The 26450-nt window shown below is 38.6% G+C and overlaps 1 protein-coding gene and 1 pseudogene across 7 annotated transcripts in view; both read left to right on the top strand.

Moving 5' to 3' along the window:
• LOC129778748 (nucleolysin TIAR) overlaps positions 1-26450 on the top strand; it is a 1021219-nt gene that overhangs the window by 574677 nt on the left and 420092 nt on the right. The window lies entirely within an intron of this gene.
• LOC129763684 (U4 spliceosomal RNA) lies at positions 18071-18194 on the top strand (annotated as a pseudogene).

Here is a 26450-nt window from a genome sequence, read left to right as displayed (position 1 = left end):
GAAAAATGTTTTACTTTTTTTGGATTTGATAAATGGAATTGATTTTGTTTTCAAGGAGTTTTTTTAAATCTATTTTTTGGTTATTTATTTATCAATAACATATTTAGGCTCAGAACGTCTCGGTGAGTGCTCAGTAGAAACCCTTACACATTCCACATTTTTAGGTGTTTTCAATTCCTGTGCCATCGAATTGACACGTGAATTGAATAAAATAATTCCGTAGTATTGCGTCAACAACGCGGACTTGACTTGGACACCACCCTCTATATTTTTTAGACTCTTTGCATCTCACTAGTCAAAAATACTTCTTTCCTATTATGTTGAAGTATTTTAATAAAAATAAGCAAAATCAACGGCAACTTCAGTGTGAGATGCATCATCTTTTTCAAGAAGGCTAAAACATGTTTGAAATCTCTAATGGAAGCAACAATTGTTTGTGGCATGGCTTTTCAAATAAGTCGTGGTACAAATTGACAATATTACAAATATCTCAAATTCCTTTTTACTCAAAATACGGTACAAGTTCATAAAAAGACGGGACGATGAAAAATGGTTCAAAAAATGGTACGCTTAGTCAGCCTAGTAATAATTGAACGACGGTGTGATCAAACGCTTAACTGAGGTCAGAGTAAAGCTCACGAATTTCAATAGATTAGTTGCAGTCTAACGACCCTCGAAGAATCCATTTTGTTGACATGTTATTCTATTCTTCTATTCTATCAGTACTGGCTTCATCTCTAATTTAAATATACGCACCGAAAACGATTTCTAAAGGGTGTGCCACATCAAATTGCATCACGGAAAAAACGCTGTAAAAATTTAATTTTTAGGAATTATATCTTCAGCTTTCGCTTATAATCAGATAAGAGTGTATAGATCACGTTGGCCATGCTTCACTGTCAATTTTTCGTAAATTTGGAAAAATGTCGTCGAACGAAAAAGAGCGTCGTGAATTAATCCTGTGCACTCATTTCGAGAATCCGGAGTTGTCACATCGGGACATCGGTAAGATGCTGGGAATCGTCCAATCCACGGTCAACAGAGTACTAAAACGATACTTCGAGAACCTAACCATCGACCGGAAGGTGAAGAACGGCAAAAATGGATGCTCCGTCAGTGAAAAAGATCATAAGCGCGTAGTTAAGCAGTTTAGACGTGATCCGAGAAGTTCAGTCCGGGATGTCGCCAATAAGATGAATTTGTCAAGTTCATTCGTCCAGCGGACCAAGCAGCGGGAGGGCCTACGTACATACAAGGTTCAGAAGGATCCTAACCGCGACGAAAGGCAAAACATGGTGGGGAAGACGCGAGCCCGGAAGCTGTACACCGAAATGCTGACGAAGCCGCATTGCCTGTTAATGGACGACGAAACCTACGTCAAAGCGGACTTTCGTCAGCTGCCGGGCCTGTTGTTCTTCTCCGCAGAGGACAAATTCAGCGTTCCGGAGGAGATTCGCAAGCAGAAACTATCCAAGTTTGCCAAAAAGTACATGGTGTGGCAAGCGATCTGCTCTTGCGGAAAGCGGAGCGCCCCCTTCGTGATGACCGGCACGGTAAACGGGCAGCTTTACCTTAAGGAGTGCCTACAGAAGCGCTTACTACCACTATTGAAGCAGCACGAGGGCCCGACCATCTTCTGGCCGGATCTCGCTTCGTGCCATTATTCAAAGGACGTGTTGGAGTGGTACGAAGCCAACGGGGTCACCTTCGTGCCAAATGAAATGAACCCGCCCAACGCGCCGGAGCTTCGCCTAATAGAGAAATATTGGGCGATTATGAAGCAGGCCCTTCGGAAGAACCCAAAAGTTGTCAAATCGGAGGCGGACTTCAAGAGAAAATGGATTTCTGTTCAAAAAAAAAACTACAACCTGACGTTGTACAGAACCTTATGGACGGGGTAAAGAGGAAGGTGCGAGCATACGGGCTTGGGCTCGAAGTATGAATAAAAAGAAAATGCCAAAAGTTGCTTAATAGTTTTTATTTTACTGTCTAAAATTTTCAAAAGGATCGGTCTACTGGGCGAATTTCTACAGCGTTTTTTCCGTGATGCAATTTGATGTGACACACCCTTTATTGTTCTGGGAATATTTCAGTTTCTAGTGATATACTGAAGATGCTATGCAAGGAAGGGATAAGTTCCTCATCCAAGTTCTTTATGAATACATGTTCTATTCATCCTAGTCCTTTGCTTGAGTCTAAATTTGTTGATGCATGGTTTTTTGTTGTTGTTCTCTTGTTTTTTTTTGCGGTAGTTTTCTTCGGAAATTGTAATGTCTACTTCCTGCAAGAAATTGTGGAATAATCTAGCTTTTTTTTATTCGTTCGTTTTATACATAGATTTTTCATTTTTAGAATATAAAAAAGAATTTAATTTTCGTTTCATCTCCTTATAGTCATGAAATCGCTGGTTGGCAACATTCGATTGCTTCAAAGTTTGGCTCGTTGAATTCCAGCACTTTTTCATACTCCAAGACAATGAAATTATCTGTTTGGTATAAAAATTGAATATTCATTACCGTGTGAAATTTTTCATTTTTCTAAAAAAAATTCATTTTCCTGAAAAAGAATTTTGGGGATTTTTTAAATAATTCATTTGAAAATTATTCATGTAGATGATGGCGACCACCTCAAACATAATGAACGGTTCGATTCTACATCACTTTTTGGGGCACTCCGAAAAATCAATGAGCCTCGTAAAATTGTCACATTCAATGCTTGCAATGTTTGGGGCAAAAAATATGTTATCATCGGCTAGCAGCGGACTGCATTGACAGCAACGTGGTTAGCATCTTCATCTTTGAAAAAATAAGAGCCAATGATCCCTCCTGCCCATAAACCGTCCCAAATATCCCAAATTTTCTTGATGCATTGGCAGTTCTTGTATTGTCGATGAGTTTACAATTCGACACAAATCGTAACCGATTTACACAGTATGTCGAATATGTCTCGAGAATTGGAGTGAAAATGAACTTTTAAGGAGAATGTATTAACACTTTACCGACCGGTAGCGGTTCGAACATACTATGTCCTTTTCACCGTCCATTCAATGAATAAATTCACAATATCTATTACGCTTTCAGAGGAACTTGGCATAATTCTTACGCCAGAGCTGCCTTCGAAAGGTTCCAAAATTATATTCTTAGAATTCGAAATGCTTGCGGCTTGCTACTTGTCAGTCTAACCTAAAAAAATCTAACAGAAAGATCGAAAGTCGATTAATCGAGAACCGGTCGGTAAGCGCTGTGGAGCAAAAGTCGAATAATCGACGGCCGGTCGGTAAAGTGTTAATATTTGTTCATATTTTTATTCAAATTGGACTCCTTCGGCTTCAATGCACTTTTTACATCGATAATATTCACATAACAACGTTTCTAACTGAAGCCGTTCGAGTTGCCTCGATGTGCCGCGAAATCAGGTGAATATGACACATGATTTAGAATACAGACGCGACTTCGAGCCAAAAATTTACGCACTATTAGGGATTTGTGACTTTTTGCATTACCGTGGAGATCAGGGATTTTCAATCTATTTGGGGCAAGGGGCCCTTTTTCCATAATGAAGTGATACCATCGACCCCAATAGCCAAATTTCTTAAGAGTTTTATCTTCATTTTATTCATACAAAATATTAACCAACTGAAAAACTTTGCGGTTAGTTAAGTGAGTAAGGTTGACATCATTTTGTCATCAATAAATATGCGTAAAACTCAGTAAATAGTAAATATGTAGTGTAATTAATAATTATCAATACAAATTACAACGATAATACCTTCTACTAAAATATTAGTCATTCTTATAACAAGTTGGTTTACGTAACATAACTTCTATTAACTTGGTGGTTTCAAATAAGAATTTGTGTTAATTAATCGAGAACGATTTTCAAACCGCGTTGACCCCCAAAGTCAGTGCTCCCATATGTCGATCCCAAGGGATCGATATCGGCCACTTTGAGAACCCCTGGTGTAGATGATCAAAAGTTTCTACATTGTGGCATTCGAGTCGAATCCGGCGATCAAATGCTTCACGTCCTCAATAAAAAGAGGTTCAGCTGGATTCATTCGGACAGCCGGGAATAGTAATGTATGAGCATACAGTTATACATGAGTATTAAATCTCAAACTTTGGTTTACATAATCCTTAGTCCAGATATTTGGTACATCATTCGATACAAGTAGCAAATCTCAAACTCGTATTCCTGCGGAAGATTGCTAATTCAGTGTATGACTTATTGATTTCGATTTTCCATTTTTCTATTATTTTGGTTATAGAACAATATTATTCAACATTCACATATTTTGGACACATACTTCGGACCCTGATTTCAAGTTCCCGATTTCCACCTCTATATCCAAACCAGCGCTGGTAGAAAACATTTCATCTTCGGCAGAAAAAATGCTTTTTCGTGTGCCGAAATGAACAAATAAAATCATCTTTTTCCAAAGGATCAAAATGTTTGTATGTATGGAGGAGCAGGCTGAACGCCAGCTTGGGCTTGTACCCAAAAAAAAGTCCAAACGATGTCAACGGAGATCGAAACAATGCTGGCTGGAATGCAAAGCTACGGTTACGCTATCCACATAGCCACTGGTGATGTTGTATGAATGCGTGATCATATTACACCTCATTATAAAATGAAGTTGAAAAGTGTTTTCTAAGAGTAAAAAGGAGAGCATAATAGTGAATCTATCTCTTTCTCGGTCTGGGCCGTGTATGTAGCAAAGTATTCGAAAAACTTTAATGCGTACTTATTTGCAATGTGTCTCTTGTTTCGCTCGCTCCAGTATTTTAGAGTTACAGGTTTTCGGTTATTTTCAGGCTCATTTAATGTAATAAATCGGGATGCCAAAACATGTGCTAAAAATTATTTTTGGGTGTAGGAAAACAAAAAACCATCGGCCGGAGCGAGAATCGAACCCGAAGTTACTGCCATGATCGGTGTGCGTGAAAACCATGACGATAAACCCCATGTATCGAATTTTCCCAAGCGCACTGACGTGGGTCTTCAATTTATCACCGGCAGCACTCCACTGTACCGCATTTTGATTACCCTCGACATAGATAATAAATGTCTTCGAGCTGTCACAATCCCCCACAAATTGCTTCCCGCGATTTAATGCGATATTTAATAACTCCAATCTTCAGAACAAAACAGGAGGAGAGCAGCAAAAAAAAAACCGTTTGATTTATGAATCATTTGCCAAAACTTGCCTCGTGCCAATGATATATGCGCGCGTAAGCGTAAGGATTCATCTCGCTTGGTCTTTTCCATCTTCTTCTCGTCAGCCACCGGCCAAAGAACACTAGATGATCAGCTGACGAGTTTCTCACCGCCTGCTGCGATTGTGTAAAACACCCTGAATACAGGGTGGCGGCGGCTGTCTGCTGCACACGCACGCAGCAAATCTATTTCCGCCGGGCAAATCCAATTCTCCCAACGCCCTGAAATATTCATTAACTACACACACCAACTGGTCGCTTGCGATTCACATTCGCTCGGGCAAAAGCAATCACCTCAATGGTCCTCAGTTTCCCCATTTCATCCGGATGAGATCCAATCCCGGCGTCGCAAAGGAAACTAGTCACATAATAGAAGAAATCGTGTGATGAGAGGGCGGGGGGGAAAGACTCGTCCGAGAGGAAACGGGGCCAAAATAGGAACTCAGCCCGAAAGTCGAGAAAATAATTTATTAACCTGCAAAACACTTTCGACCTGCTCATATTTTTCCCTTTCATAAACCTCGACTGGTTCTTTTGTGGGGGGCAAAAACCGATTGCTCTGTCTCGCAATCGTCCGGAAGAGAAACTTGGCCATTTTTTTCGTGTTTGTTTGTATCCACCTTCCGCCGCTTCCACACTCACACGGGAAGCTCCAGACGTGCCACTGCCAAAAACTAATTATGTTCCAGCTGGTTCCATCCATCCTGCCTCTCTTCTCCTCCCTCGCCATGCTACTATTTGTGCTCTCAACGCATGCCTCTTGTTTATATAACCGCATTTTCGGTTATACGTGATAATTTATTATCCTTCATCCCTTTATTTCGCCACTGCTCGTCGTGGTCTCTCTTCTAGGTGGTTTCCGGATCGGGCGGGAATTCCTGCGTTCATCTGTTCCGCCCGCCGTTCGTTCGAGGAATGCATCATAATTCAAATCTGTAATTCAATAATTGATCCTGAAGGGAAGAAAAGAAAAATCCACTCAGACCAACCGACCAACCGATAAGCGTGGGTTGCCGCCGCCGTCACCGTTGCTTAGTTGCTCTGATTGCCCACGATTCTCGGCACCGGGCCAAACCAAAGGCAAGGATTTTTTTCCCCCCGTTAACGGTGATAAAAGAAAAGGGAAGCTTAGGCACAACTTAACCGCTGTTTGCCTTTAGCCAACGGAAATCTAATTTTAACACTCCTGCTCCTGAACAGCACAGCGCACACCGAAAGTGCATCATCGTTCGCTAGAAAACAGGAGCGGATCTTTGGTCGGTCGGTCGGTCGGTATGTTTTTGTCGTTACGGTGATGCTGCGGATGTTGTCGATGCAGCAGCCGTATCTTTGAGCCGCAGATTGACTGGGTTGCCATTCGGAACGTTGTTGCAGAAAACTTGGGACATGTTGTCGTCGTCGTCGAAAGGATGCAAAAAACAATCAAAGATATGCGTTTTTTTTTGTACAATTTATTTTCCCATCGCAGTTGGCAGAGCTGCAATCCATCACCGTCAATGTCACAAAAAAGCTGACCATAGTCACTCAATTCCTCTCACGGCACGTGAGATCCAAATATTCAGTAGTGATACTCACTATTTTGTTTCTGACACCTAACCAAATGACGGTTGGTTCCAATCTGAGAGAGAGGAGCCAGCTCGCGTTTGTTGTGATCACCCTTATGTCAGCGCGAACCAGTCACGGTGAACCAAGGGGAAGTATTGAAATATGTAGAAAATTTCAACATGACATTTTTTTGCAAGACGTTTTATGTGAAAATAATGTTGACGTCGGACTACATCTTTCATTTCTATACTGGGGTGTAAGTTCAAAGCTTCGAAAACGAGAGTGTTACATTGGAGAAACAGGATTTTGAGCAATAAACCCTCTTCGCCGGTTGAAAGAAATGGTATGATAACCGCTTCATTCGAAAGATAAAATGTCTACGCGTTATATGTGTGTTACTTATTGATCCAAAAACTTGTTTCAATAGCTCAAAAATTGTTTTGAAAGCAAGCTATTGAAATCACAAAAATCTGTATATAAGTAGGTGCCAGCTCCACTCAATTATAATTGTACAGCGGTTAGATCATTTTGGAACAGTTATTGCTGCAAAAAAAACAAACTTGCTGCTGTGAAGAAGGCGACCAGCAAGAAGAAAGCTGCTGCTACTGCTGGTGTGGCTGCCCGAAAGCAAAAGTCAAACAAATCCTCAAAAATCGTTGCATGCAAGCCGAAAACGCCGAACTCATAGAAATCAGTAGCAGCTTCGAAAAAACCTACCATCGCCACACATAACGCACAACTAGAGAGAAAACAAGATAGTGTTTTCAGCAAATCAAATCCAGTTCTTTTCAGAAAGAGTTTATCAAATACTGCGGTCAAATACATTCTTTTTTAATTTCTTCGATCAAGTGCGATCAACGTAAGATTACATCTTTCGAGCACTTATTAGGAGTACAGTGAATCTTGAGAAAGACAATTCATTCCTGCTCGACACTCGCACAAAAAATGTTCACTCATCAATGTCACAAACGGGAAGTGGGTGTTGTGAGGGAGGGCAGAGTGAGCGCAACATTTATGCAGACTGATTGGAAGCGACAGATATGTTGTATATGGGAAATGGTATACAAATTATATCACACATAAAGGGGAGAAAGAATCTTGACCCTTTTAGTTTTTTGGACAAGACTATTGGTTCACCTTCACTATCGGTCAATTCGATTGGATCTTCAGTGATACTAGTGCCTTGATTAAACCTACATGTCAAATTTGAATATTGCATATGAATGTGAATATCATGGCAAAGATGACGAGAGACTGGTAGTATAATTCTCATCTTCATCCGAATGCCTGTTAAAAATGCAGACACAGCATCCTTTTTAGTCAACCTAGTATTATTTCCATCGGACACAAACAAAATTCCCTCAAAATACACCTGAGAGAAATCAATGTTGGCTATTTTCATTGGAAGATTAGCTCTTATTTTATGTATTCCACATACACACAGGTTTTTTTTTACGCGGGGGATACGTATCTCGTAAAAAAACCGCGTTAATTGGAAAATCCGCGTAAAAAAACCTGGGTGTACGCTGCATATTCAAATTGCATCGGAGATAGACAATCATCGCCCACATTGCAAAAATCGATTCGTCGAGCTTGCAGTAATAGATCAACCTGGAACCAGTGAAAGAATATAAGAATTCGCGAAAACTGAATGTACGATCGGAAAAAGTCACAAATGGGCCCAAAACACCCATAAATTCACACAAGATCTCCACCGACAAACAAATCATAAAAGTCAGTTTGCTTCTAATTTTGGATTTTGTTTTAGAAATCATCGAAATAATTCTTTAGGACAACTATATCGAAATTATCAAAAGTAAAAAATGTTTGAATGGGCCGATGCCGCTAGAAGCCATGATGTGGGCTGACCTGGTACATCTTTTATTATTCCTACGTGATCAGTGTTCAAATTTTTACCCCCATATATTCCTGTTAGACGCAGTCCTATGTCAAAAATCAAATCGGGAATAAAACGCACAAATGTACTCACTAACAAAGGTTCACGTCAAGTTTGAACACTTTTCTCATAAATGAATGACAACAACTTGCTTGATTGAAATTGTCAGTTTGGAATTTTCTTGATGAGAATGCGTAAAAAGAATAAGAAGAAAACAAACTATCTGTCATTCAGCTGGCTCCTCTCTCTCAGGTTCCAATGCCTCTCACTGCCGATCGCTCTGTTTACAACTTTACGTTACGAGAGCGGTGGTTGTGGCGTATGATGGCAGTAGAAATGTGAGTGATCAGACAGTTCCAATCATTCTTGTCAATCGCGACGGTTGTTTAGATTCGTTTGTTGAAGTAGAAGTTGTTGTTGTTGTTAGAGATGTCTAAATTTTTCGTTTATTCGATTATCGATTAATCGTGGGGCCAATATTCGATTCATTCGAACAATTGTCTTTCAGTATTCGATTAATCGAGCGAATATTTATTTCTTGTAGTTAAAATGAACAGACATATATAATAAAAAATATTATGGTGTCATGATTTTAAAAGTTACATTAAATATAATTTTCAAATGAACATGGTGCAGCATAATGGTTTTTGAATGAAATGGTATTTAAGTATATTGATAAATTTACCATTTCATAATTATTTTGCGGATCATGAAAACGATCCGATTGAAAACCGACAATGCGTGTTTTTTTTTATTTTGTGTTAATCATTACCAGAACTATTGAAGTTTAGTTAATAAATGTGTGATGAACACAAAAATTTAATTTTTTCATAAAACGAAAGAAAATTGCGATCTCAAAGAATCGCTTAAAAATCATCCACTTGCATTGAGGCTTTATTGAGAAACTTCTTATACCGTGCCATTAACTGCGCCACGAACAATTCCAGATGGAATATATGTTTGCTTCCTTGCTGCATCCGGTGTTCATAGTACCCGGCAAAATTCAACGTTTGCGTCTTCAGACTCGTCGCAATTTTTAACCAGATTAGGTACCAATCCACAGATTATAACATTCGATAGAACGCCTTGGGATAGCAGTTCGTATTGCTGTTTCGTCACCACTTCCAGCTTCTGTGGACTTTGTTCGAGGACAATCTGATTGGCGGTTTCTCGAAGGAATATTTGCCTGTCGATTTACGGCACCTTATAGTTGACCGTGAACGGTTACAGTTGTACCTTGCAAGCTTCCAGCATGAGGATAGCGTAATTCTTTTCGTTAGCTCCGAAGGAATGTGCTGAAATGCAAATAGTGTTGTTACATTGAAGAAACAAACAAATGACAATCTTACATAGAAAATTTTAAGAATATCCTCCTAAGATAGAGCCGGCACTCTTACTCAAGTAACGACTCCTAACCGCGGTGATAACCCGCGAAGTAGAATTGGCGCACAAAATCAATCTGCACGTAGACAAATACTTTTCAATGGTTCTTCTCAGCGCATCCTGGGTATCTTTGATCAGCTAATCCACTTCGGACAAGACGAGTCTCATATTCCCTCTACCCACTGGGATCAATTTGCTTGATCAAATTCGACACGACCACCCTGTTATATATCACGGCAACCGATGAATTCAACTCGATGTGGTAATTACTGCTGATGCTCCTGATTTCCACCTTCCGGTTCGAGGGCGTTGTGAAATTCATTATCTCATTGCGTAGCCGTTCCGCGCCCGGTTGGTAAAGTTTCCGCAGCAGACACATGATGCGAGTTTTGTTACTGGCCTGGAAGGGCCGTAGAACATACGGGAAGTCTCCCTGGGAGCAAAGATTGATCAGATGCGTAACTTGCGTTTTGTGGTAGTCCAGTTTGGATAGCTGGCGCGGTCGGTAGCGGTCAACCCAGAGAGCCATTGTACACAAAAATATTTGATGTATAATGTATACAAAAATACTTGGTGACTTGTTGTTTTCGTGTTGGCCTTTGTCAAAGTAAATGTCATCACCTCCAGAGTAAATAAAGAGTAGAAATGCCATATCCCTGCAGCTTGCAACTGAAAATATAAGTCTGCAACAGGATAGGCAGGACATCACACATCAGTAAAATTGCGAATATATCTACAAATTTAGCATCGTTGCAACGATGAGAAACAAATTTGGTAAAAAAAAAATCGAAGTCGAACGTGTTTCAAAATGCATCATTTTGCTAATTTCAAACCCGATCGGGATCCGCAATAGAGGGGATAATCAAGGCGTGTCATTCCACAAACTAAGTACTAATACAAATGACACGTGTAATACTACGTAGAGTCGGCGAAGTGCCACTAAAAACATTAAGGCCATCTGAAAAGATGAAAAGAAAATACATGCCTGAAAATACAATATTCTTCAAATTGTATTTAAAATGAAACTGTATATTCACATCTGGCATCCCTGGCCGTAAAGAACGAACACAAAGAGGCGAATGTTGTGAATATCGCCAAACACCAAACCATCAGCTAGACTTTTGAGTGTCGCACTATTCTGACATTTCAGCAACAGGACACTCACCAAAGAGCTCGGATTTCTACTGTCAAGTAGAAGCTCACCATGTGTTAGTGTTAGTGTTAGTGAGTACCATCACTTGATTCTCACGACAAATCGCAGCTCTGGCAGTTGGTTGTGTAGGGTAGATTGTAAAAAGTGAGATTTGAACGAGTCGTTGTTTGGAATATTTTCCCGATAGAAAAAGAAAGGAACAATTTTTTTTATTAGATGTGCAAGTATGCCTATAGGCATTTTTTATATAAAAAGTGTTCGTTCCAAATATAAATCTTTATGTAACCCTTTTCAAAGAAAGCTCCACCGTAAACCACAACCTTGATCTATCCTCCAGTCAATACACGAAAAATTGGCTTGATATCAAGTATTCTTCATGAAATCCGAACCTTGATCTGAGTGAGCAATGTTTGGGGAATATGACGGGTAAGGTAGAACCTAATCAGCGTAGAAAGAATACATGAAACCGGGAAATTTGAAGATAAATTCTCATTTTTCTAGAAAATTTGAACGAATTTCATACCAAAAAAACAAAACATCCTCATTTTACTCGCTGCGCCATCTGGTTGTAAATCCAACGTAAATTCGTCAATTGAGTGAACATTCCTACTATCGATACTTTGTGTATTTTCGATTCTGTTACGTCCTGTGTTCGGTTCCCGAAGAGAGGGAAACATTGCATCGGATGTTCCACCCCTCCACCTTTTTTTTTATTCTCCTGCCATTTAGCTTAGTATAATAGTAGCGACCTAGCAGAGAAGAGCATTCAATTATTTTCCAACCGTAAAGCAAATAACAACCCCGGCAGCAGACAAACTATTCAAAATCATTTGGAGCCTGAATTAACATACAATTATTTAACATACATGACAAAACGCTAAGTTATAATTTGGGGTATGTGTAATTTTATCAATAAAATATCAGTAGTATTAGTATTTGAACGATATCAGGGTTAATTATACTCTCTTGATAAAACATTGAACCATAAATTTAATAAATTCAACTTTTCATACTCCTGCTGTCAAATCTTCGGTTTCTAGTTTTATTTGCTCTTTCCACAATTCAAACGGAATGTGCTAAGCCTTCTTATCATGTGATCTAGGATTTTTCGACAATGAAACATGTTCATCGACAAACCACTCATTTCTTCTGCTATAAGGTTTGGCGAATTGATAACATCAGTTGCGAGATTTAACTTCAAATTCCGAAACATCATTTCCATTACTAGAAAGAACTGGATTCCTGGTTCTGTTTCAACAATGTTTTTTCTAGCACGATAATAAGTCAAAAGTTTCTTTATCGACAACGAATCTGTTTATGCATTTGGTCGGTGTTAAGTCAGAGCGGAACAAGCCGCAGAATGAAAAAAAAATCGAGTTATTGATTGCATTAGGTTAAACATTTTGTATACTACAGGGTTTTCCAACTTTAAATTCTGAAAGTAAATTGAAATAAAACACACTTAGCATTCGAATTTCGATGAAACTTCTATTTCAAATTAAAGTTTGGTTTATGCCATTATATGTGAAATACAACATCATTCAAATGTCCACCTAGGGCTTCCTCGCACACCTTGATCCGGAACAGGTAATTTTCGATGACTTTTCGGCACATATGGGGCGGTATCTCGGTCATAACTTCACGAATGTTGTCTTTCAAATGTTCAAGAGTTTGCGGAGAGTTGGCATAGACTCGGTCTTTCGCATAACCCCACAAAAAAAAGTCTAGCGGGTTCAAATCGCACGATCTGGACGGCCAATTGGCATCACCAAAACGCGAAATTATGCGAAATTATTCGTTCACAATATGACCATGTTCGGTCGTGTTGTGTGGCACATGGCGCCGTCCTGCTGAAACCACATGTCATCCGTATCAATATCTTTAATTTGTGGCAAAAAAAATCGGTTAACATGCGGCCATAGCGCTCACCATTCACAGTTACCGTCTCGCCGTCCTCATTTTCAAAGAAATACGGCCCGATGACTCCACCAGACCATAATGCGCACCAAACAGTGACTTTTGGCGGATGCAATGGCCTCTCAACAATCACGTGTGGATTTTCTGAGCTCCATATACGGAAATTTTGGGTGTTCACATAGACACCGAGCTCGAAATGTGCCTCATCGCTGAAGAAAATTTGATGCGAAAATTCAGCATTTTGCTGCTGATGTTCGTTCACCCAATCGACGTATGCCCGACGCATTCCATGGTCACCACGCTCTAATTTTTGTACCAGTTGGACTTTATATGGATGTAGGTGCAAGTCCAAATGCAAAATTCGCCACAATGATGTGTTTGACAAGCCCAATTGCTGAGCACGCCGTGGAATCGAAACATTCGGGTCATCCTCAAATATGGCAGCAACAGCAGCAATATTTTCGGCCGAACGCACATTACGATGATGCACAGGTTTCACAATATCCGCTACGGATCCAGTTTGTTCGAATTTACGCACTACATTAGCGATTGTGTGCTCTGTAGGCCGTCCATGACGACTAAAATCCGTCCGTAATGCTCGAAAAACATTTGCCGGTTTTCCATCATTTTTAAAGTATAATTTAACAAAATTAACACGTTGTGCGATGCTAAAACGATCCATATTGTAAAATGGCAGACATTCAACTAACGATATGACGCTTTGGTTGACAGCTATGTCAAACGGTTGTCAGCGCAGGGCTGTATACTTTCGGAAGCCCGAAATGGAAAACCCTGTACATTCCAAATTTATCAGACTTGAAGAATCACGCATACAGCACGAGTAACTTATCGATATTGTTTTGAACGCTCAATGAAAACCCCTTATAGCACCAAACTTCAAGCTCGTTTTTCTATAAATCATAAAAATGTCACATGGTTCGTTGTGATTTTACACCGACCATTTCTACGTAATTTTATTTATTTATTTATTTATTTTTTTTTTTTGAATAAAATCGGCGATATAGGTTACCAAAACTAATTAATTACAAGGGACCAGTATATTTCAATTGATGAATTCACGCAACGCTGCATCAGTTCATGCGACACCTACATTTGAGCTCAGAACCACAAAAGTGATTATGTTTGTGTTTCTACGCGCCTACTATGTGTACATAGTTCGTCAGGTAAAACATTCAATTTACAGCACTTATATCAGGCCATTTTACATAGGTTATGAACGATGTTCGCTACGAAACGGGTGATATCCGATCGCGGCTCCTTGCACGCGATGGTACGGTGAAGAAATCCCGGCGGTGGGTCAGCGATACAGGCTGAAACAAATCCTGGATGTTGCTGGGAATTTCCTCAGGTGGGGGCAGTAGAACTACTGCAACGGTAACCAGTGGACTGTAGAAAACTTTACTATTTACTCTTTAGTCTTAAAAAAGACTTTTGTGGCGAGAAAGGCCTGGCAAGCTACACAATAGAAACACGTGTGTGACAATTCAACTATTATATATATATTTCGATGTTCACTTAACAGAGTTTGGATGTGGAATGAAATTGTTCTCGATTGCGCTCCTCTATTTATACCAATTTGTGTTGGGGGGATTTATTTCGTCGATGATCGGATGTGATGTCTGTGTTGGGGAGATGGAACTGGCTGGCTGTTGGTTGGTTCGTTCCGTCTATATTGCGTTGTACGCAACAAACGAGAAACTGTAAAAATGATGATTTTCTAAACTTTTCAGTGCAGAAAGAATACATATTTAAAACCAGGAAATTCGAAGAAAAATTTAAACGAATTTCAAATCAAAAAAGTATAAGGGCTTAAGCCTAGAGGCATAGACGGAAAGTTGACATAGGACTTTGGCGACAATGGCTTTCGAATTGAGTTTTTGTAGCTTTTCAGAAATCCGAAAATTCCACGTATTTAATAATCTAAACAGAAAGGGTTCTGGACCTAGAAAAACTGTTTATTATTTGAACTGAACTTTCAACGGGGTATAAGTGTAGTGGAGAAAGAATCCGGAACCATTGATTGTTAACACTATCTATTTTTAGAAAGTGTAAATTTTTAGAAAGTGATTTTAGTAAACTGTTGAAGAAACCATTAGAGAGATATTACAACGTTAACACGAAAAACTCGACATTCTCGTTGTCTATAAATGAACATAAAAATTCTTATTAATATAAACGTTCCTTCAGTAATATTAATCGATTGGTCGCATTTTTCTTTCGCCCATCCTTCATAATGGGGAGGTGCATCGAAAACGATATGATTAGACAACAACCTTTCTAATAAAACCTTTATCAACGTTAAACTCGTTAAACATAACTCTCGTCAAAACTTTAGGTATATAGATTGCTATTTTCCAAGTCATCTTCTCTCCTCTGATTTTGATAAGTGCTTTAAATCGGAAAATGTGGAACAATTTTTGATACGGATCGACTCTCCTTGTCCGCCACAAAAAAAAACATGTAAGAAAGAATGAGGAATCCAGACCATGGAGTTCAGATGGATAAAGGACTTCACTTTGATGAACGGCTTAGTCGCTAACCGGTCACCTAAGTGAACCAGTTCTTTTGAGCTGTTCTTTCCCTCTTCCGTTCAGCGGTATCCATATTTGTATCAAGAACAACATTGAATGTTGGCTGCAGCCCAACAAACATAGTCAGCTTCACAGCTATTCATATCCTGGAATTAATATCATTAGATTAGATAGGACATTTTCTAATTAATAAGAATTCTTTCAATTACTGGGAAAAGGAAAGATGCTTCTTTACCCACCAAAGAACATGTTTAATAATAGTTTGTCCCGTATCAAGAATTGTTTTTTCAATTTTCACAAATAATCCGATGATCGTTATCACGATGAGACGTAAACGCAATAGGCCAAATAATGGATTGAAAGTAACGAAAAATATTTTTTTCTCAATTTAGTTTCCCACAATTTTTCTGTTTACCCAAATTAATAAATCGTCTCAGATTTTAAAAACGAACTATTTCTTTCGTACACCGTTCTTCAGCGGTTTGCCCATCTCTACTATGGAGGTTAAAGCCCGAATTTTATGCAAACATGTTTTTTGTTACTTTTCTCTCACAACGCAAGCAGCAGGTAAAATCGAAAAAACATACTTAGCTTATTCGCTAAATTGTTCAATTCGTTTACTATCTTCATTGTTTGTGTTACAATCGAAAAAATGGTCGTATATATTTCCTATCTAATTGTATATAATACTACATGGGCTGAAAAGTCCCGAGATTTTTCAACAGATGGCGCCACTAAAAAAATTAAAAAGTATTGCCCTCGAAGGAAACTACTTTTCAGAATAAATACAGCTTTGCCCAAAAAACGATATTAACACATATTAATATATCCAAATGTGCAGCGAAGTATTGACGCAAAAGCTCTGTCACAATCAGTGGTTGTGTGAAAATTATTAACGTTTACACTTTGTCCGGTACGAATCACTATTATGCGTAATTTTTTTCAGCATAGTCTCCATACTATTTGAATAGTTCCGGTTAATATCTTGTACTAGGTACAATTTCAACTGTCTAGTTGCATGTAAAGATACAACAGGAAAAACATAATTTTAGTGATGCATTTGGAAAATTAGTCAATAGCGTCAATCTTAAAGATGTATGAAATACTTTGAATCCAAACCGATTAGCACACAGTTATATGAGACCGAACAACCAATCTTTATTGGAACACCTTCGAACAGCATTTTTTTTTGTGAATTCGTTTTCTGACACAAACCATTTAGAATCAGATGTTGTCTTCCGGATCAAGGTAGATCACATGGAAATGGTTTCTGGTCTTTAAGAGTACACGTGTTGTCTGATGATCATTTGAGCGAGTTTGAACGTAAATGGACCTATTGGTTACGAGAATAAAAGAATTTTCAATTCATGAACCGAATGGTGGATTAATTATGCGAAACCAAAAGTCAGAAGCTTTTTTAGATGGGAAACGAATGAAAATTTTTAAGCATTTCTTACTAAAAAGAAAGGCCTATACAGTAAATCGAAAAATGCTTACGATAATTCTTTCTGTTATCCTCAAGGGATGTCGGAAGTGAACAAAAAAGCTTCTGACTTTTGGTTTCGCATAATTAATCCACCATTCGGTTCATGAATTGAAAATTCTTTTATTCTCGTAACCAATAGGTCCATTTACGTTCAAACTCGCTCAAATGATCATTTTAAAAACATTTGGAAGAATCAACGACAAATTCATCCAGGGTGAAAAACTATCTACGTTTCAGTTAAGTGATAGAGCCGAGAAGAAAAAACAGTATAATTTCATCAATTGATAGTGAAGGAACATATTCTCGATTATTCCAAACAATTGTATACAGCAGAACAGCTTCAGCCGGATATTGCGTTCCCAATTAATCAGCGAATCGATGCCAAGTGTGAAGCAAATCATGGAAGTGACGGAATCCTAAAGGAATTTTATATCAAAGCGTTTGATGCAAGACAGTAAGAGTAGACACAAATTTTCCATTCAACACAATGCGACAAATGAATTTCAATAGGAATTCGATCGTACTTCTAGAACATATGATGGAAGCATGATCTGAAATTCTAATCAATGGTCATTTAACGGAAGATTTCGAAATTCAAAGATCCGTACGCCAAGGAGATCCCTCAAGTATGCATTTGTTTGTTATTAAAGCATATTCGTAACAATCCTTTGGAGCTAATGACAGCTTCCGCAGATGATATTTCAATAATACATGTCGAGGAATGGAAATTGGATGAAATCAAAAAGGCTTTCGAAGATTTTGGATTATTTGCAGGAGCCAAAATTTACCTGGGAAAACCCACGGCAATTAATGTTGGTAATCGACAAACTCAAAACAACCAATTTTCAAGGTGGATGTCAATAGGCGAATCAGTTTAAATATTAGGAATTTTCATTTTTCAGTTCACTCAAAAGGACAACTAGCTTTGCGCAGTGGCGATATCGTAACCAATGAGGTTTTACCGAGGTCCGATTATTGCTAGTTGCAAAAAAAAAAGGACAACTGAACGGAACTGAACAGAAGCAATTGTGAAAAATCCTCGTTTCACGTGGCTGTATAAACCTAGAGACTTACATCTACTAGAGAGTTTCCTTACCTTAGTTATTAAATTTAAAGTTACTTCAACTGCGACAGAAATACATAATTGTTTTCAAAATAAGCTCAACGCACCAAAGATTGTTGAAGAATATACAAATGTTCAGTGGGATGGGGTGTGGGAAAAAAATCGATCACAATATTTATCAAATCAAGAAAAATCAGATTCTTGTGAATCGCAAAATCCCACATGCAGCATTAGTGTTCAGGCAAAATAGATTACCTAATCCTAACTGCCAATATCGCAGTGCAGGTGTGGAATATTTAGAAAATAAGTTTGTATTATGCAGTAGAATTGTACATTTATGGAATTACATTCTATCAAAATTAGAGATAATCTTGAGTAGAACTTTTTAAGTCTACCGGAGTTAGCCCATACTAGGAAAAGTATAAGGGACAAGACTCTTAACATATTTATAACTTACATACAATTTTTATTAGAAGCCAAACATTTAACTACTGAAGCTCTCGGTTTATATTTAGAATATGGGTAATGTAAATTGAACAAGGTTATTGTATTTATAAAAAAATAGGTGTGCAAGTATGACAACAATCATTTTTTCCAAATTAAGTGGAATTAATAGAAAAGCTTCTGAAGATTATTCTTCCCCACCACTGAAACATCTTCGTATTCTACATTCTCTGAATAGAAGTAACAATCTGGTGTTTGTATGACACAAGAGTGTTATACAGTCAACTCTCCCTTACTCGATGTTCTGTAACTCGATATTTTCCCTAACTCGATGAATTTCATGGCACCTTTGATTTTACACGCAGTAGTACCTCCCTTACTCGATGCCTCTCTTAAGGCCCATTTATACGTTGCTAGTAGCTGACTTCACAACGAGCAGCTACTGACCCGGTGAACTCGCTTGACAAATGGTTGACTCGCCTTGTCCGTTCACACAATGTGAGCTGCTGACAAGAAACTAGATACTAAGTACGGGTTTACCAGAGATGCCAGACGATTTTTCAAATGTCCATCAAATAGTCAGAAACAGCAATCAGGTCCGAATTTGACAGATGATTGATCCGAAATCAACTTATTTATTGGCTGTTTTCGGCTTAGGTTTTCAGTTGAATTTATCATTACACAATTTTAAATTTTATCGCGAGACACACGCTGGCCGTGTTTACAAATACTTTGTGCTGAATTTCTTTGAACTGAGGGTACTATCCGAAAAAAGCAGAAAGAAAAAAGGATTCGGGCCAGGAATTGGATGCAAAGAAAAGGAGTAACAAATACAATACTGGAGTAACTCCACGATGATGATCCCCGAGAGTACAGAGCAGTGTTGGAAATAACACCTGAAAAAGTGAAAAAACTGTTGGATTTAATTGCTCCACAAATACAACGCCAATATACACTCATGAGTGAAACTAGAAATGATGTGCCTTTCTTCTGGAATATGGAATATATATCAGATTATTGTCGCTATTTTTTAGAACCTCGAAAGCATCCATAGCTTAATTAATTCCGAAAGTATGTGGTGCTACAAATGGCAGTCTAAAAGATTTTTCAAAATTTGATTTACTTCGCGTTGACAGCAGCTTCGTGTACCAATTTGTGAAATGAAAATGATAGTAGATTCGCCGGAGGAATAAATACGTCTCAAAAACTAAAATAATGAATGAAAATATACTTTTTTCAAATCGAATATGTATTCTGTTTCTTAGAACAATACTTTTTTTTGCAAGTTGTGAGTGAATTTTGAATGAAAATTGTGCCCGATGATGATTTTATATTTAGATTCCCAATAAAACTGTCTCAATAAGAAAACGTGCCCCGCCAGTGTGCCAAACAAAATAACAACGATTCCGTTTAGAAACTATTAGGGTTTTATTTGTTTTTCCAATATTTTTCAAGTCTATAAATATCTTCGCATATTTTCAAATATCTTAAAAATAGAGACATTTGTTTACATTTGGCATCCCTGATTCGAACGCTAAATTCTGTTTTTTGACGTTTTGAGGGATGCGAGTGCGAGTAAATTCAAAAAACTTTGAAGTAGCTCGCACGCCGAATCACACATGACACTAACTGGCATGATGTGTTCACACGGTGTGAGTAGCTGCACTGCAGTAACTGACTAGATCGACTCGTATGCTTACTCGCACCGTCTGAACCCGGCTTTACTCGATGGGCTTTGTTTCATTTTTCCATGGATTTTTACCTCGCTAACTCGATTGATTTTCGCGTACTTGTTTTTGTGCGTTTCTAGCTGTCATTTCAATAGCTCTTGAAAGTGAAGACGAAGTGTTCGTATTATCAAGGATTTTTTTTTTCAAGTATGGAAAACCAGGGAAAACCTTTCAAGCGAACGATTAAAACGCTAACCATAGCGCAACGTTTGAGCATCATCGAGCAGGTCGAAAAGTATGGGCGAAAGGTGTCTGAAGTTGCAAAAGATTTCAGTATTGCACAAAGTACGGTGTTAACACTATTCAAGCAAAAGGAAAAATGGCATCGGATGGGAAAATTGAATGTGGACAAAAAGCGTATAAGGTTGGTTGGGAACGAGAAGCTGGAACGGTCAATGGAAATTTTTGTCAATCAAGCCAGAGAGAATAATTTACCTCTCTCAGGTTCTATTCTTCGGGAGAAGGCTTGCGAATTTGCCCAGAAACTGGGAATTCCCAATTTTAAAGGAAGTTCTGGATGGCTAAGTAAATTTTTAAAACGGCAAAAGATGACATTTCGGAAGCTATGTGGCGAGAGTGCCAGTGTAGATCTCAGTGTAACGGACAACTGGATTTCGCAAACCCTACCCAGTATAATCGCCGAGTATGATGCACGTGATATCTACAATGCAGACGAAACAGGACTTTACTACAAATGTTTGCCAGACAAAACATTTGCATTTCGATCAGAAACTTGCCACGGAGGAAAATGTTCGAAACAACGTCTGACAGTCATGTGTGCAACCAACATGGACGGAAGCGATAAACTACCATTGCTGGTCATTGGAAAGAGTAAAAACCCACGGTGTTTCAAAAAGAAGAAATCATTACCAGTGATATACGAGAGTAACACCAAGGCCTGGATGACCTCTATTCTTTTTGAGAAATGGATTATGCAACTTGACGAAAGATTTTCCAAAGAAAATAGAAAGGTATTGATTCGGGAATTATGTGTAATGGGAATGTATCATACTTATATCTCTTTCTCCTCAAAGGTGGTCATGTTCGTTGATAATTGTACAGCGCACCCAAAATCTCTCCAACCAAAGCTTAAATCGATAAATTTGCAGTTTTTTCCACCAAACTCTACTTCAGTAGTTCAGCCGCTGGACTTGGGCATAATCATGAACCTGAAACAGTACTATCGCCATGAATTAGTAAAACGAAGACTGCTAGAAATGGAGGATACAACGGTATTTTTTCCTTTTTACATTCATGTTATTCAGCACTCGTACTGTATTCAAATATACTCTAGGACCCTTCAGATATATCGGTATTGGATGCAATTGAATTACTTTCACGCTCTTGGATAAACAAGGTTAAATCTGAGACTGTTCAAAATTGCTTCAGGAAAGCCGGATTTTCCATAAATGATGATGATGATATTTCGCTGGCAGAATTAATGCGTCGTGAGCTTGCTGCTGTCGACAGTGCAGTACCATTCGATTGTTCATCGTCATTTGATGAATATTGCGAAGTGGATCAAAACGTGATTTGCTGTGATCTAATGACTGATACCGATATACTGGAAAGTGTTGAAGAAGCTGAAAAAAACGTTGAAAATAGTAGTCCTATGGAGTTAGAGGAGGTTCAGGAAGTTTCAGCTGATTGTTTTGAAATTACACCTTCGAACGTTAAATCGAACCTAAAGAATATGTCCGAAATATTGCAATCAACTGAAAATGTTCCCGTGAAACTATTTGAACATTTCTTTGCGATTGAACAGTTCCTGCGTGATCGTTACAATTTAGTTTGAATTACATACATATTTAATATTTTCTTTGTTAACCTAGTTCCTTTTCCATTTCCAATTCCATTTTACAATAAAATTGGCCTACTAAACAAACATCCTATGTATTTTAAATTTATATTAAAATTTGAGAAAGGAATGTATAATAGTACATGCGCATTAGTACATATAGGGTAAATGTACTGATGCACAAAAACAAATCAATTATAGTAATATCCTGTATACGCAATGGTACCAATTATAGTAAACCCCATGTACCATGATTGGTTTATTCCTAATTGGGTCATATTTTTAAGCCCTAATATTGGGACACTTACCCTAACATCATATATTTGCAATTTGTGGCACAAAAAAAATATGAAAAAATGTTCTGTATCTCGATACCTCCCTAACTCGATGGTCCCTTGGTTATCGAGTTGAGGAGAGTTGACTGTATATTGTAACAAACTATTTTTCTAATAACGTGAAATTAAGTACTTTTTTGGTGTATAAGAAGATAAACGGAAAAACTTTCGCATCGCGAAAATCATATTATTTTCTAGCGATTATAAAAAAAATAGTGATCACAAACACATATGGTATTGTTGCTTCGAGTTCGTCAAAAATTTCCCCCAAACCTTAATGGGGATCCAAAAAATATCGTTGCTAACAAATAATCTGCCAGTTCTGCTTAGAACTTAGAATTGCGTTGAAGCGAAAGAGTTTATATTGTTTTGTGTTTAAAATATAATACTGCGAGCAAATATATTTTGGTTTTGAAATTTTTGTTTGAGAATAAGTGACAAGTAATGTATTATATATTATGTATAGGGCAAACATAAGAAGGCGGAAAATACATTTGGCACCAATTTTGCGTGATTGCTTCTTTTGCCTTCGCCACATATAAATTTTGCTTGCGAGAGGCCGCCACTTCTGACAGCGGGCTTGCGGCCAACTCGGATCGCGTCATCTCGGTGGATTGGGACCGCCTCGGTTCCTTATCCTCGTTAGATGGGGACTTGGCCCCCTCCCTCTCCCTTAAATTATCCTCAGAATAAATTTTATAGCAAAAAAGACAAACTCAAAAAAAACTCTCCGTTGGCGTTAATACGTAAGTACCGTAGCATTTTTAATTTTCCTCAATCTGTTTGTGAACATACATTTTATTATAATTTGTTTCACATTTTGTATCATTCATACTAGAATCCTGACTGTTTATGCATGTCTACATAATTTTTGGAAGCTAGAATTCCTCGCATAGTTTTTGTCCCTGTTCTACTTCCTAATTATGATTCGTTCGAATTGTATACTAGAAACAATCGCTCAACGGTTGCTGAGGAATGCGACAGAATCAAACATGTTGAAATTATTTTTTATCAATTTGGGATAAGTAAAATTATTGTCATACCCGTTTGGGATGAAATTTTACCACAAAAGAAGCATTCTGGCGTTCGTTTACAGTGAAGTCAGTAAAACCCAAGTTTCGGAACTCCCTAAATACATTATCGATTTTCTGGATATCATTTCGATCGCAAATATTTAGAAGAGAAAAAAATTTACATATGCTTCCTTTCTATGGCAATAGTTGGATCAATTATCACCACGTTGATGACTGGAGGCTCATTCAAATTAAAACGTTTTAGAACTTGATTGCAGAGTGTAATGGGAAACTTTATCGAATTGGTCTTGGAATCAGCTTCAGCTTTGTGTGAAATTTTACATACTGACAAATATTAATTGATCACCTACAGAAACATTATCCAAACTAGCATAATTTTGCTGATTGAACTGAATATCAATAAAATAGAGGCAACTCAGTGAGAAAACGCCGTAAAGTGTGCTTATACTAGATGTGTGCTGTGTGCTTATACTAGATATATAAAGATAAAGATAAAGAAAGACGATAGTCACCATAAAGGGCTTCGATATGAGTGAAGAGGAGTAGGATTCTCACAAATGGAAGAATAGAATATAATTTTGGGGAATGCAAAACTCGAAAATCTCGAAAAAAAAAATGGATAAAACTGAAAAATTTAAAAAACTGGAGGTTTTCGACCTTTTGGATGTTTTGCTGGCATGGTTCAAAAAAACTGGTAATATACAGGAAAAACTGGAAGGTTGGCAACCCTGAACGTAATGCTATCGTTTTCGAATTCCCCGAAATATTCATTCATCCGTTCATTGAGAATTGATACAGATTCACCTTCAATTAAATGATCACTAAACCAACGATAGTCCTACGCCAACCTTGCGGTTATACCACAGATATAACCCACTTCCTGTTTTTTTTTCTTTCACCGTTTTGTTCAAACGTTCTTTTCTACATTCTATTGGAAATATTCGCGAGGCACCATTGTTTATACTCATCCGGTTTTAAACATCAAAGGCTAATTAAACAATCATACTTTCTTCTGCAGAAAAATCTCAAGATCTATCATTGACTTTGTCTACCGTTTTATGCCCTTTTATGACCATATCCTTGATTGAAATTGTATAATGGGAACAATGGCTAACCTTCCGGCTTCGATTCAGCTTAGTTTATTAGTCCCAGTGAGCAACTTCCATAACATAGAGGCATATATTTTACAACGCTTGTTTTGGCAACGCTGCAAGCAAGCCAACCAACAAGCCTCCCCTCCACCGCCCCCGGATAAACTTACCACGGGGTCACGAAGAAGCTGTGATCCCCGAAATCGGGTTAAGCAGAGCAAGAAAAAAAAACAGATAGTGCCGAAACACGAGATCAAGTCACGTCCTCACCATTGCATCAACACCACCCCCCCGTACTCCCCGCACATACGAGGACAAGAAAATCAAAAGGATGGAAACGCCTGCGGCGGGAAAGGATCTTGGTGGGGGAAGGGATGGAAATATCATCTTTACCCACTTCTTGCGATGGTTTTTTTCTTCTTGTGCTCGCGCTGCGCTGCTGCTGGATTATCAAATTTCATATGCATCCTCGTAGCCTTGGCTCGGCTTGGTTTGGATCGGGGTTCCATCGCCATGCGAGCGAACCAACGTCTGCCGGCCAAGGTGCTCAACCCAGGGTGAATGGTATAATACTTTTCGCCAAGTTGTAGTTTGCCTCGTGTGCTGCTGATATACCGAACGACACCACCATCATCTCCCCGATGTGATCTTTTTCTCCGTGAAAAAGAAAGGTTATTGATGGGGAAGCGTTCGCTCCATTCATTCATCATTTACTCTTGCGAGTGGAATGAAGCCATTTCGCCCCCTCCCCCTTTTTACCATAAGTGAGGTTAGTCGGGCGATCTCTCCGTCTCATCTCTTTACTTTGCATCGAAATTGGGTCTATCAGACGGGATGTAACGGCATTCAATTAGGGTAAATTAACATCGTGCTCGATTTGACCACACCATCTCGGGGAAAGCGATGTGGTAAGGAATTTTCATTGTTGATGTTCAATAGGCTCGGGCGCTTGGGCGCCTTTCGGAAGCGGTTTGAATAATGAATGACCGACGGGTGGAACTCCATCAGGCGAGACGTAATGTTTAAATTTCCAACGTGAATTATCTCGGACGGATAATAAAGTTAAAAGTTTTCATCAGTTTTTTTCTCTGCCTTCCGAGGGATGCTGGAGAGTTGCAGATTATGAGAGCTGACAAGCTGCTGCTGCTGATAATGTTGATTCAAACTTCATTTCCTCGGCGACGTGGCGATGACAAATGTGTTTACGTTGCCGCGAACCATTTGCTAATTAAAACGTTGTCCAAAAATGGCGCGCCGAAAAATCTCACCAATGATCCGAAAAAACAAGGAAATAAATTTACCGTTTAATTATTATTCGTCCTGATTACTCATTATCACATTTAATTAAATTTGATTTAATTAAGGTTATTACGAGGCTCATTTCATTTCTATTGCGCCTGGGAAGAAGAACAAACCAACCTGAAGAAAGGAAAACGAAAAAAGCGGACGAAAGAGCCCATTTCCGGTAAACGTGTGAGATTGTGTGTGTGTGTGTGTGTGTGTGTGTGTGTATTACTACTATCTGTGGCTCGGTGGCCCCACAATGGCCTAAGAGGGGGTCATTATTGTCCCTATTATTATCGTTATTACTAAAATGGGTCTAAAAATGGGCTGCGGCACCTTTTTCTGTGGTACTTTTCTCTTCTTCGTCACATTGCACCCAACGGTGGGTTTAATTTTCTTGATCTTCCTCTTCTTGTGTGTGTGTGTGTGTTTGTGGCGGATTCTCGCCAACGCTTCCCAACGTGGTTATGATGGTTGGTAATGGAAATGTGGTAAAACAACAGGCGGAAAACCGCTGCAACC

Source organism: Toxorhynchites rutilus, chromosome 1 (genome assembly GCF_029784135.1).
Source record: "Toxorhynchites rutilus septentrionalis strain SRP chromosome 1, ASM2978413v1, whole genome shotgun sequence".
Classification (NCBI taxonomy): domain Eukaryota; kingdom Metazoa; phylum Arthropoda; class Insecta; order Diptera; family Culicidae; genus Toxorhynchites; species Toxorhynchites rutilus.
The sequence above is the reverse complement of the archived record's forward strand: the minus strand, read 5'-3'. Positions and strand labels throughout refer to the sequence as shown.